Genomic DNA, 11,930 nt, shown 5'->3' with positions numbered 1-11,930 from the left:
GTTTCCATATAAATTTCACGGTAGATTTTTCAATCTTTAATAAATGTCATTGGAATTTTGATGGGAATTGCATTAAACATGTAGATTACTTTTGGGAGTATCGACATTTTTACTATGTTGATTCTACCAATCCATGAGCATGGGAGATCTCTCCACTTTCTATAGTCTTCTTCAATCTCTTTCTTCAGAAGTTTATAGTTTTCCTTGTAGAGGTCTTTCGCATCTTTTGTTAGGTTTACACCTAGGTATTTGATTTTTTTTGAGGCTATTGTAAATGGAATTGTTTTCATACATTCTTTTTCAGTTTGCTTATAGTTAGTGTATAGAAATGCTAATGAAAAAATATGGAACGCTTCACAAATTTGCATGTCATTCTTGTGCAGGGGCCATGCTAATCTTCTCTGTATCGTTCCAATTTTTGTATATGTTCTGCTGAAGCGAGCACAATATTGCTTCTTATCAAAGAACTCACTTTATGGCAAAAGAAGTGTGGTAATTAGTCCATGCACTTATAACTTGCCAGCTTTACCATATTCCTTACTGTCCTGAAGCAGCTGGCTTGATGGAATGGTGGGATCACCTTTTAGAGATTCAGTCATAGTACAGGCAAGGTGGTTATACCTTGTAGGTCTGGAGCAAGGTTCTCCAGAAGGTTGTATGTGCCCTAAATCTCAGCCTAGTATCTGGTATTTTTTTTCCAATAGTCAGGATTCATAGGTCTAGGATTAAGGGGTGAAAATAGAAATGATATCATTCACTGTCATATCTAATGACCACTAGGTCATTCTTGCTTCCTGCTCCTGACACTTTATGTTTTGTCAGCCTAGAGGACTTAGTTCCATAGGGAGGAAAGCTTCCACTGTTAGACTCAACTGTGATTTCACTACACTGAGAGTTAAGATTGTACCCAGCCACTTTGAGCATCTCATGTCTTTAAGCCAACAAAGAAAGGAGCTACAATGGGGCTGGGGTGAATGATTAGAACTACCAAGAATGGAACTGAGGAAGAAGAGGTTTGGATACAGGAGATCTCTTGGGGTAGCTGTTTGTATGGCCATGCCCTGTGATTGAGGTTAATGGGAAATAATAACAATGCAATACAGTCAAGACTACTAATGCCCAGACCCTTAGGGATGAAATTTGGGTCATGCCGTCAGGTAGAGAACCATGATCAGCTGAGACAAAGGGAAAGGCAAATTGAAAAGGGCTGGAGGAAGATCTAAGTGGTAAAGTGCTTGCCTAGGAAGCCTGGGGCCCTGAGTTCAAACCCCAGTCCTGCCAAAAAGAAATAAATAAAGGCAAAGAGAAAACAGAATGGATAGTAGAAGAAGGTAGTTATAAATGCTAACTACAACCCGTAACCAATTACAGAATAAGAACTGTAATTGTCATGAGTATTTCCTTCTTATTTTGTTATAAATACACTTGTGTGCATATATATATAGAACCCTTATTTTATTTATATATATATATATAGTATTGCTTCTTATCAAAGAACTCACTTTATTATATATTATATCCAATATAATATATAATATAATGATATATAACATAAATTAATGTATAATTAATAATTGATATATATTAATATAATAAATTATTATATATATTTAACCCTTACTTTCTTTCCAGTGTTCCCCTATATAACATAAGATATATTGACTTTATACCAATCAGTATTTAAATAGCATTAATTTTGTGTCATAGTATTTAAGAGTGGAGTTATCAAGAGAAAAGTTAGCACCAGTCAAGGACTTAATCTCCTCTTCTGGGAGAGAGAGTAGTGCATTTTTTTTTGTAAGAAGGACAGTTGGATCATGTTAGGTGGAATTATTTTCTTTATTTGGAGATTAAATATAGTTTTAGGAGAATTATAACACCTGTGATGTTGATAAGCGGTGGACTCATGATAGTTAATTTTATGTATCAAGTTGCTTTGGCTAGGTTTCCCTAGGTTTGTCTGTGAGGGTGCTTCCAGAAGAGATTAGCATTTGAATTTGTCAACTGAATGAAAGAGATGACCTTCCCAATGTGAGTAGGCATCATCCAACCCAGCTGAGGGCCTAAATAGAACAAGAAGACCAAAGAATGGTGAATTCACTCTTCTTGAGTTACAACATCCATCACTGCCTGTGCTTGGACATTGTCATGCTTTGTTTTCTGTCCTCTGAACTTAGAATAGATAACATCATTGACTTCCTGTGTTCCTCCTGTTCCTGTTTTTGGTTTCCATAGTTACATAAGCCAATTTCCATACTATCTATCTATCTATCTATCTATCTATCTATCTATCTATCTAGTTTGCTCCATGTGTTATTCAAGGTTTTTAAAGAAACAAAACCAATTGGATATAGATAGCTATCCAGCTTAGCTACAGTTGGATACACAGGAAGGGAGCAGGTCCTTTCTGATGCTTGAGTGTGTCTGTGTCTGTTCTTTCCCCAGACTTGTCTGTCTGTGCAGACATTTACTTCTTGGTGCCCCCTCACTGTTGCCAGAGAATGCTTGATCTGTGCTTGCTAATGGCTATACTGGAGAAGGATGCTTTGACTTTCTGAATTTCTAACCTGAGTTCTCTTACTGTGTGGTTTCTCTGGCGTCTATATTCTTTCCCTTACTGTGGCCACAGGAGGGCAATTTTAAAGCCTCTTTAAGGAAATACTTGGAGTCAGATTTCTGGGCTGATCAGCCCTGAAATACTTCTTATAGTGGGATAGGAAATATTTTCCAAGCAACAGTTTAGGAAATTATCATTTACTACTCAGTGTCCAAAGCCAAATGGCTTCCAGGACTTGAAACTTTCCTTTAAGGATTGGGAACTCCCCTGGGATTCACAGAGATTCCTGATATTCAACTCCAGTCATCTGGGGAAGTTTGCCAAGGTCATTGTTCACCTGGAACTACAAATTCTGTTCATTCATGTGGCAGACACTCTGCAACATCTATCAAGTTCATTGATTTGCTTGTCCTTGTCCTCTATAAGCATGAGGTTCAGAAGGGCAGAAGTGGTGTGTGTGTGTGTGTGTGTGTGTGTGTGTGTGTGTGTGTGTGGTGTTACAAAAGGAAGATTCTCTGCATAGATTTTCTCATGCCTAATTCCTTCCTCTCTGCTTTAGTGAATACTGGATTTCCTTCTCAGTTGTCATCAATCCACGTATGTAACTTTACTAGCTAAAAATTCACCTCCTTAAAATCTTCCCTGATTCATTCCATCATGTCCCAAATTTTTGAATTTAGAAGTTTAGTCAAGTCTTTTCTGTCATTTAATTCTTTTTCTATGTGTTAGGAAGTATACTGTTGTTTTTCTTCTTACGTAAGTGTTCAGTTAGAATACGTGACTGAACCACTGATATCTATACCAATAAATACTATTGATGACACTATTGAGCTATCAAACTAAAAAAGCAATTTTGTGAAGCAGAATCATAGTGTCCAAGGAGTTACCAGGGAAGGAAAAGACTAGCTCTTTCAGTTCTCTTTAGTGCAATATTACAAAGTGGTTTGCTAATATCGTACTTGCCTAAAAATAGATGTTAGTAGGAATATAACATTGATTTTGTAGAAAACACTATATATCTGCTAAATTCTTTTCTTGAAGATGTATCTTTTTTTGGCTTCCAATTAATTGAAAAGAAACTTCATACACAGAGTATGAAGGCATTTTCTTGCAATGATTGCTGGAGAATAAATATGAGATAAAGCTCTTGGTTGGCCTTAAGCAAGCATTAATTTTAGGGGCCTCTGGGATGCTAATCTGCTCTCACAGCACAGCCCCGTCTCGATCACATCTGGAGCACAGCACTCAACTCAGAGCCTTACTCAAAGAAGTCACTCAGATGCTTGTGGAATAAATGGATAACATATCTTTTGGTACGAATGAGTGTGATATATAAATGTGACCTCATTTATAATGGAAGAGAATGATTAAGCCTCATGATGGATTTTATGTTATCATTAATTAAAAAAGAAATGTCACAATTTAGCTTTGTAAGTGGTAGCAATTTTAAATTTGAGTTTGTATTTTAAAATAGCATAGCAATAATAGCATTAGCCTGTAATAGTATTTATATATCAGCTACTGCCTTAAACTTAGTTCTGTAAAAATAGCACAGCAATAATAGCACTTCCCTTTTAAATATGTCAGACTGTTTTTAAATTGATTATTTCTAATTAGTAACCCTAAGAGTAAATATTCCCATCATATAGATAGGGAAGCTGAGGCACAGAGAAGTGGTGATTTTTCCAGAACTAAGTGGTAGTGGTGAAATTCAAAACTGAGCAATCCAGCTCAAGAATCTAGGTGAACAGCAGGAAATTTACATAGCCTCACACATGGTGAGAATCTATCCACACTAACAAGTTTAGGAAGGGACTAACTTCATGGTTAGGCATAAAACAAATGGTTATTGGTCTGTTAATTTAGGTGCATTAATAATATGACAATGATAAGTTGGAAAGGACCAGGGGCATACAAAGTACCTGTTAAAGTTATTTAACAAAAGTCTGAAGAACAGAAAAAAAGAAAGGAACAATGGCTGCTTATGATCTGTCAAATAATTAATGTAGGGCAATGTACATTTTTTTTCCTGATTGAAGATAAAAATCCTAGCCAATGAACAAAGAAGAATTGAGCATCCAGGGAAAGTCATGGCTATTCTCTTTGGAGATAACAATCTTGACATATTAAAGGTAAACTAAAATCACAGAATACAATCTTTGAATTAGCTAGGAAGTTAATACGTCTTCTTGAACTGATGAATGTCTGAGTCAAGGTAACCAGCAAGAAGGGGCAAAGAGACATTAGCAACGCCACCTTAGAATTTCCTTTCTTAGAACTTAGGAAGGAAAAAAAAAAAAAAGGAAAACCCAAACTTGGTAAAAATCAAGAAAAAAATTTGCAACATATTTCAGTTTTATAAAAATGTTATAAGGAATGACTGCTTATAAAAGTTTAAAGAAAACCTAGAAGGATTTTAAACCTTCAAAATTATGTGTAGGTAAGGTTTAGCATGTCCTTTTGTTTAGTGAGGGAATCACAAGTGTTCATAGTGTTAGTTTTGCTCTTTTAATTCTCTAAGTTGTTTCTGATAATACCTCTTTAATTTTCAGTTCAATAGCCATGAACCTTTTGAAATAACACTGTCAACTTTCAGGTGTATTGCTAAAGGAGATGGCAAGCCCGAAAAACAAGATTAATTCTTTCAGTTGGGTTAAAGCTGAGCCCTCATTCTTGGAATTAAATAGCTGTGACAAAGAATCCAAACCTGTGGTTTAAGGAGGGTGTTCATTTCCATCACTGTGACAAAATACCTGGGAAACCAACTTAAGGGAGGATGAATTTATTTTTAGCTCACAGTTTCAGAGGTTTTAGTCCATGGTCATTTGGTTCTGTTGCTTCTGGGCCTGTGGTGAGATAGAATGTCATGATAGAAGGCATGGTGGAGCAAAGCTGCTCACCTTGTGGTGGTTGGGAAACAGAGAGACAGAGAGAGGAAGAGGCCAGGGACAAGATATACCCTTCAGAGGCACAACCCACCTAGTCCAATAAGGTCCCACCTTCCACAGTTTCTGCCACCTCCCAATAGTCCATTCAGTTATGAATCCATCAACAGACTAATCCATTGATTAGGTCAGTTCTCTCAGGACCCAATCACCTCCCAAAAGCTCCACCTCTGAACATTGAGTTGGGGACCAAGCTTTCAACACAAGAGCCTTTTGGGGGGACACTTCATGTCCAAACCATAACAAGGGGCCAGTGGTGAGTTGTGTTCCTGGGCTTTGAGGAGAGTACAGCTTGGTGCTTGGAGCTTTCCTGCTTCTGGCCACAGATTCTACAGAAACTCAGATACCAGTTTATTTAGGGTGTTCTCCTGTCCCTTGACAATATCCTATAAGAATACTATTGTGAAGAGCATCTTTTCCTTGTGGCGTTCCTTTTTAGGCACTTATTTCATTGACAAAGTGAAACTACCATTGCAGCTCTGATCTGATGTGGCAGGTGCTGTGATGTGTCCCAGATTCTTGTAGCTGCTGCTTTAGGACTGAGGCTCTCACTCCACCACCTGTTGGGAGTTATGGCTGACAGTGACAGCTCACTAACTTTCCTGGCAATTGCCCTCAGCTGAAAAGAACCATCATGCCCCTTCCTGAGAGCAACCCAATAACTGACAGGAAGATGTAAGAATCCTGTCTCTCAGTGTGGCATGGGATGACTCTGCAGACATCCCAGATTCAGAGCACCCCTATGGGGTCAGTTGAGGGCTTTGCTGTGCCAGAACGTAGTCCAATTCCTCCTGCTGCCCAACACTTCTTCCTCCACCTTCCCCCAGTTATAATTCCCAAAATCCCTCCCCAGTAAACTTCCTGTACGCCAAACTGTTCCTGACAGACTTGATCTGTGACTCCTGGCAACATGTTCTGAATGCTGAAGGATCTACTTTAGAGTAAGTAAGATTCATAGGCACTTTCATAAACTCTTTGGATAATGATGATGTTTATCTTATTTATTTAAACTCTTTTCCTAATCCTTTTCTCCTCAAGTTCTGTACTCTTAATTGATCCCCAGTTCACAGATGTGTCTAAAAACCATTCATACTTTTCTGATGGGAGATATAATTTGTGTTTCACATAAAAAATTAAAGATTGAGAAATGTGTGTGTGCGCATGCACACACACACATGGCTACTCTCCAGATGGCTAGAAGACCTAAAGTAGCCCCCTGTATCTCACATAGCTCTGAGTGTTGGACAGTTCTTTGTCTATAATGTTTAACACCTGGAATAATATACCTGAACACAAGTAAGTATAAATAACACTGTTTGAAATTTGTTTACAAAGCACTTATTATATTGATTCATTTTCCAGAATCCTTGAGAAAGCCTGTCCATATTAGCCTTATTTTGTAGATGGAGAGCAAGTATCTTGGTGAAGACTCTTTTGATAAACTCCAGTTTCTATTATCAACCAATGGGCTCAAGCCGTTCTTTCAAAGTCTTTTTTTTTTTTTTGGTGTTTAGCAAAATGGCACATTCCAAAGTCCCTGTCACTGAGAGAAGGATGTAAGCTCAGTATCTTCAAAGAAGAGTAAAGTACTTGTTAAAAACCTTCTGGCAATTGCTTAAGCATTATAATTTCAGAAAGCAGGAGCAGAACTAAAAATAGAGAAGTGGATAGGGACAAGACCAGAGACATCATTGTCACTCAAACTTGGGTGTCACTTTTTGACAGCATTTGAGCTATTGATTTTTGGTTTGCACTCTAGGAATTTAGTAGTCATGCTTTGCTATGACAGCCCAAGAAGGGAAGGGATAGGACACTCCAGGAGTTCTGCCTGGGAGGAGGGAGAGAGAGATCATCAGCCTGTGCTACCTGTGTTGTAGTCAGTATGGCAACAAAACAAAACCTCAGAAAGCCGCTCAAGCTAGCTCTGATTTACTGTCTGATACAGAGTGATTCAATGAACAGGAAATACAACCAGACCCTGATTAGTGAAAGCCTGGACTTAAGAACCAGAAAGCCATCAGGAGCTAAGCCATTTTTTCCATGTCCAGGAGCTGCAGAGATCTCTGCTCCTGAAGAACATCTCCATTTGTCCTCTCTCCTAAAGCCCCTTCCCCTGCACATTTGCCTTGCTTATGTCACCCAATAGAGCAGCCAGTGCACCTCAACATCATGATTTCCAAGCTACAGAAACCATCACCAATTGACATCCGTCTCTGTGTCTCAGGGTAAATTCTCCTATTCAAGAAACTGTTCAATCCAAATCATGTGCGGCCTCATCCTAGAAAAGCTGCTTTGGGCTCAAATATCTAATCCTGAAGCAGCCATGGTTGTGGGAGAGGGAAGAGAGGTCGGAGGGTAGAGAGGGATGCTTTGTCCAGGTAACCTGGGCAGATTAGATTCTCTAGAAGGGACCATGAATGAGGCAGCCAATGAGACCTGTTCATTATATTCTTGTGTACATATATTTCTGCTCTGTTATGTGTCGTGCTCTATGATCTAGTCTAGGATACAGAAGAGCTCAGGTGTAGAGTATCAAATGCGCTCTAAATGGACTTAAAATCTTGTTGGTGTCATAAGGCACAAGCCCAAGGAAAGAATCTAAGTCATACCAGATAGAACGTGTGAGCAGCAGACGACTGGCAGATATTAAAGGTTTTAAATATTTAGAAGAGGAAGAGATACTTGTGGGTAAAGAAGCTCTAGGAGGATCTCTCAAGAGAGGTGAGAGACAGATGTGGGTCTTGAGGGATGGGGAGGATTTGGAGAAAAAGGGAGAAGGAAAGGAGATCCAGAGTGAATGGCACAGGTCCAGGGCAAAACTAATAGACCAAACTATTTTGAGCATGAGGTGTGTATCAGAAAATACAAGAAGGTAAGTTAGGAAAATATGTAGAAAGGAAACCATGTGGATCATGAGTATCAAACTAAACAATTTGGATTTTTATTTATTTTTTGCAGTATGGAGTTTGAATTTGGGGCCTCATGCTTGGTAGGCAGGTGTGCTACCCCTTGAAACACTCCCACAGTCCTTTTTGCTTTAGTTATTTTTCAGATAGTGTCTTGTGTTTTTTCTCCCAGGCAGCCTCTGACCTCAATCTAGACCTCTATCTAGCTACATACACTTCCCATGTAGCTGTTATTACAGGGCACAGCATCAGGTCCAGATTGTTTGTTGAGATGTTGTCTTACTTTTTCCCAGGGCTGGCCTCCTATTTCTGCCTAGTAGTTTCAATTTTATTCTGAATACTTTATAAACTATGTTTGCTCAAGGTATGGCATGACCAAGGCTGTGCTCTAGGATGATCCCCTGAAGTGGAACAGGCTAGATCATTGTGAGACCTTGTAGTGTCACTAACAGGCCAAAAGATGAGGAGATGGAATCAAAAGATGTTACTAAGAAAATGGAATCTCTGTTATTTAAGCCTCAGCTGCCTGTTGACTGTGTACTTACACAAAGACACACAAGTCCAGGAAAGCCACCACCTAAAGCCATTGCCTTTAGCCACGTGCAACCCATCTGTTTCTGGCTGCTGCAGCCTCTGAGTATAAATGCTGCCACATTAAAAATAGTGCCCAAACATTAACAGCTCAGAGCTACCATCATACATATCTTTTACAGAGCCAGAGTTCATAGATGGAAACTCTAGTCAACGTGGGCAGAAAACAAGTTTATTACAGACCTATCTTTTTGCTCATAAATGGATAGGAAGGACAGGAAAACCAGCTGGGAATATAATAGCCAAGTTCATATCATCCATGCTTCCCAATGAAGGCTGGCCTCTACTGTCCTGACTATGGATAGGACTGGGGTATGACTCAAGTGGTAGAGAGCCTGCCTATAGCAAGCGCAAGATCCTGAGTTCAAACCCTAATGCTGCAAAAACAAACAAACAACAAGAACAAAACATTTTCCTGGTCAAAGCCACCATCTTCATTTACCTGGACTGTCACTATGGCTCCCTAACTAATTTGCTTCCACTTTTCCTTTCATTCTCCTCAGCATCCAGAGTGATCTTTTTTAAAAATGTTAATCAAATCATATCATTCTGCTTAAAACTGTGCAGTGGCTTGCCACCATTCCTCACCATGGTCTACAAGGTGCTGGGAGATCTAGATTGTGTTAGCTTTGCAAACCTTTCCTTTATTAAAACCATCACTTCCAGTTGTTCCACCTTCTGTTCTTCACCTTGAACATTTGCCCTCAGGCCTATGCACTTGGGTTCCTCTGGGATGTTCACCTTTCTAGGAGAAACTGGATGACTCTTTCTCATCTGTGATGACTGAGCTCAGATGTTACCCCCTTCGAAGGCCATCTTTCAACACCCTTTCTGAATCAGAAGTTTCTTTCTACTGCTTGTTATAGTTTGGATATAAAATGTCCTCCTCCCCACCCCCACAAAAAAAGAAACTCCTGTGTTGAAGGCTTGGTCCCAATGCAGTGTTCAGAGATGGGGCTTTTGGGAAGTGATTGGATTCTGAGGGTTCTGACCTAATCAGTGGATTAATCCACTGATAGATTCATGATTTAATGCCATTATTGGGAGGTGGTAGAAACAAGGAGGTGGAGCCTAGTTAGAAGACGTAGGTTACTAGGGTGTGCCCTTGAAGGGTGTATCTTGTCCCTGGTCCTTTCTTCTCTCTGCTTCCTGGCTGCCATGAGGTGAGCAGCTTTGCTCCACCATATACTCCCCACCATGCTGTTCTGCCTCACTTTGGGCCCAAAAGAAAGAATGACAATGACTAAAACTTCTGAAACCATGAGCCAAAATAAACCCCTTTTCCTTTAAATTATTTTTCTTAGGTATTTTGTCATGGTGACAGAAAGACTGACTAACACACTGCCTCTCTTATTTTGTTCCTTCATTGTAGTTATCTTGCTTTCATTACTTTATCTTGCTTTCTTGTTGTTCTATTATTTTTTTCTTCGGCACTAATGTTGTAAACTCTTTAAGGGAAGGGCCCTTGACTTCAGATTTCACCACTCTTTCTCTAGCACTTTCCACAATGTCCAGCACAGTACAAGGCATTCAATAAATATTGGTGGGACAAAGGCACATACGTGCATATGCCTGAAGTAGACAAAGTTCAAATACTTTTCCTATAATGACCCTATGGTTTCATGGAAGTTAGGAGATGCAAACAGATGCCTGGGGAAGGAATATCACCTACCCATCTCTGGATGTCAGATTGATCTAATCTGATTCAATCCAGCAAGGATTTTCCTTGTGTAACCCAGGGACTGCTGAATACAAAGAAGGAGTTTAGCAAACCTCATCCTTCCCATCAACATCACTACTTTTATCATCTCTTCTCTGTTTTTCTGCTCCTGTGAGGCTACTCTGAGCCTCACCCCTCAAGGGCACACCCCCAGTGACCTACTTCTCCAACTAGACTCCGCCTCCTTGTTTCTACCACCTCCCAATAATGCCATCAAATTATGAATCCATCAATGGATTAATCCACTGATAGGTCAGAACCCTCAGGATCCAATTCCTTCCCTAAAACCCCCACCTTTGAACCTTGTATTGGGACCAAGCCTTCAACACATGAGTTTTGGGGATACAGTTCATACACAAACCATAACAGAATGATCTCATTATCCATGACCTAGCCTGGTGTCAGATCTCTCTCCCAGTCTCTGATGACTACTCTGCTACTATTATGTGACAATGGGTGTTTAGCTGCTTGGACTTCATTTGTGGTTAAGAGCTACCAGGGCCCCTTTGATAATAAAATACATCAAAGCTACCTAAGTGTTATTGAGAGCAGCAACAAACTGTTTCTGAACCTGTAAACATTTAAACATTGATATAACTATATATTTTCTTTTGGATTTTTTGATAAAGATTTAAAATAAATGGACATTGAAAACTACTATTGGAATTGCAGAGTTATGAAAACATAAACAGAGAGACTTAGAAGATCCTGAAAAACAGGTTGAAAATTGTCTTTTCTATTGATCAGCTGAGAGTTTGACATTTGCCTCTTTGTCAAAGCATATAGTGATGCAATTGGAAACATTGCAGTACCAAAAAAAAAAAAAAAAAGTTTATTTGCAGACCTCAGAATTGCACTCAGTAGCATTCTTGGTCAAGATCAAAACATAGAATGTTTTTTCTATTCAGAAAAGCGAAGTCTGTTTGCCTGAGTCATGACGGCCCACTTCTTTCCATATGGTGGAGAACTGTTTATTGGTTGACGCTGACAATTTAAAGACCATGTCTGATTAATTCTGTTTACAGCATCAGTTGAGCAAGGTTATGTTAGGTAATATCAAGAAGGAACTACCTGGCTTATTAAAAAATAGAAATCAAACATTGTAGCAAGTATTTTGTAAGGGGAAAAAAAGTTGAAATCATGACAACTGCTTGTCTTCCAGATACCTCTTTTTTTATCCAGTACTCACAACTTCCCTCTTCCTCCCACCA

General features: G+C 39.2%; 1 non-coding gene across 1 annotated transcript; it reads right to left on the bottom strand.

Annotated features, from left to right (window-relative positions):
* Window positions 1–338: 338 nt before the first annotated feature.
* LOC141415959 (U6 spliceosomal RNA) lies at window positions 339–445 on the bottom strand. Its single transcript, XR_012440906.1, has one exon. It is a non-coding gene; the product is annotated as a U6 spliceosomal RNA (small nuclear RNA).
* Window positions 446–11,930: the final 11,485 nt, after the last annotated feature.

This window comes from Castor canadensis, chromosome 1, assembly GCF_047511655.1.
Source record: "Castor canadensis chromosome 1, mCasCan1.hap1v2, whole genome shotgun sequence".
Taxonomy (NCBI): domain Eukaryota; kingdom Metazoa; phylum Chordata; class Mammalia; order Rodentia; family Castoridae; genus Castor; species Castor canadensis.
The sequence above is the reverse complement of the archived record's forward strand: the minus strand, read 5'-3'. Positions and strand labels throughout refer to the sequence as shown.